The sequence below is a fragment of the Lactuca sativa genome, chromosome 1, assembly GCF_002870075.4.
Source record: "Lactuca sativa cultivar Salinas chromosome 1, Lsat_Salinas_v11, whole genome shotgun sequence".
Taxonomy (NCBI): domain Eukaryota; kingdom Viridiplantae; phylum Streptophyta; class Magnoliopsida; order Asterales; family Asteraceae; genus Lactuca; species Lactuca sativa.
In genome coordinates, this window is record NC_056623.2 from 197,595,797 (window position 1) to 197,597,852 (window position 2,056).

General features: G+C 28.7%; 1 long non-coding RNA gene across 1 annotated transcript; it reads right to left on the reverse strand.

The window, feature by feature from the left end:
* Window positions 1–208: 208 nt before the first annotated feature.
* Window positions 209–1,849, reverse strand: LOC111881946 (uncharacterized). Its single transcript, XR_002847001.2, has 3 exons — window positions 1,387–1,849; window positions 518–562; window positions 209–432 (listed from the first exon to the last, which is right to left on the reverse strand). It is a non-coding gene; the product is annotated as an uncharacterized LOC111881946 (long non-coding RNA).
* Between the last annotated feature and the right edge of the window lie 207 nt (window positions 1,850–2,056).

Here is a 2,056-nt window from a genome sequence, read left to right on the forward strand (position 1 = left end):
CCTTAGACGAATTTAGTGGCACTTTTCAGTTATGCCACTAAATGTTTTTTAAGTTTTAGTGGCACTTATTTTATGCCACTATATACCAACTAAAATAACATCTATATATCTATTTTAGCAACAATTCTTTTACCACAAAAAATCGTATTTAAAAATTTGGTTCGATTAAATTTTTTATTTATTGAAATAAAAAATACAAAATGACAAATAAAAGAATAAATTGAAAATACTATATTTAACTTGTCTAACAACAGTATTTAAAATACAAGTCTTCTAAAATGGTTAATAAGTCTAAATGATATAATACTATGACTCATAACATAAAAATATCAAACTAAATAATTGCCTAACAACAATATTTAAGATTTAAACCAGCCTCATTTGTAGTGAAATGATGTTTTCTTGTGCGGACTCCAATACAGGAATAGGAAGCTGCATGCAAAAACAATACTTTAGATGCTGAATTATTAAGAATTATCAATTATAGAAAGACCATTTATATGAAACAAAGAGTAACTTTGTAAAATGAAGTGATGAACAATAGAAGATTTTGTGGAAATGCCTGGAAAAAAAACAAAAAACAAAAAATCTTAGATCAGATTTCATATACAAAAAAAAAATCATAGTTCAGATTTCATATACATATAATACATGGCAAAAACCTGTTGTAAGAGTGAGTGTTTACCTATTCCTCACTAGAGCCATGTGTATATGCATAAAATATGCTCATGTTGGTTGGAAGAACAGTATAAAGCAATCAAAAAAAACATGAATAAATGTATTTTTTAGAGAAATTCAAATAAAAAAAGGAAGGTACCTGTAACTAGACCATGAATATATTATACGCTAAGATATTGAATATTGTTAAAATCTCTAGCCAAGGGCTATATCACATCATATTCTACGATTGAACATTAAAAACAAAAACTAATCTAAATTATAAACCTAAAACCAAGTAGGACCCGATTACCATTCTTAAGCACACATCCAAAATCAATCATTACAAACAAGTAACTAATGTCATTGTTTTGATTGCTTGGATTCCAATAATTAAGATCAACTTGATTCTTTTGTGAACAGAAAATCAATTTAATTAAAAGATCTAAGATTATATAAACCCACAAATTGTATAGTAAAACTGTACACCTTTTTTGGAAGGTCGAAGTTTTTTTCAAAAAAAGGACTGCCTCCTGAATCTAATTGAAGTATCTAGATTATACATACCAATAAATTGTTACAAGGATGTTCCTGCCAAATGTCTTGCAATTCCAAATATCAAGTTATAATATCGATATCTTCTCTAAAGATGACTAACATGAAAAAGTAACTGGAAAAAAAAAAACAAAAGACAATAAAATATGAAAAATCTCTAAAAAAAAGGATTACCTCCTCGATGGCAAGAAACGGATAAAGCAATAGACTGGTGTCTTCTCTAATTCAATTAACGGGGTCGGCTATGAACTAGCACAAATCAGCATTGCGTATTTCCTACAAAACCCTTAGCATTGTTGCTATTTCGAAATTATAACTAAACTTAATATTAGTTAAATTAAAAATTGAAGAAATTATAACATGAAATAGCTTGAACTGACATAAATCCAAAATTTCTGTTATATATAGAAAAATCAATTAGCAAGCATAGACTAAAGGAATACACATGTTAGGAGACAACTTACCGACTACCAGAAGTGGGATATTAGGAGGTGTGGAGAGAGTGACAACGAGACTCCATCAAAAACCGACTCTTGAGCGAGGAAGAAGACCAGACAACAGTGAAAATAAAAGTGAGGCCACTAAAACCCTAAACGGAACACTTCTAATCTTGGGGAAATCAAGAGCGGGAATTAGGAGCGGGAACTTGAAAACATAAAAAAAATTAATTTTAATTACATATAATGACACAAAAAAATATACGCCAATATAAATATACTATAGTGGTACAAAAAATATATGCCACTAAAAGTTTGTGCCATTAAATGTAATTTTTTGTAGTGAATTTCCATTTATATATAAAACCTTTGAATGTCATCATTTGATGCAGATACATAAGCATAAA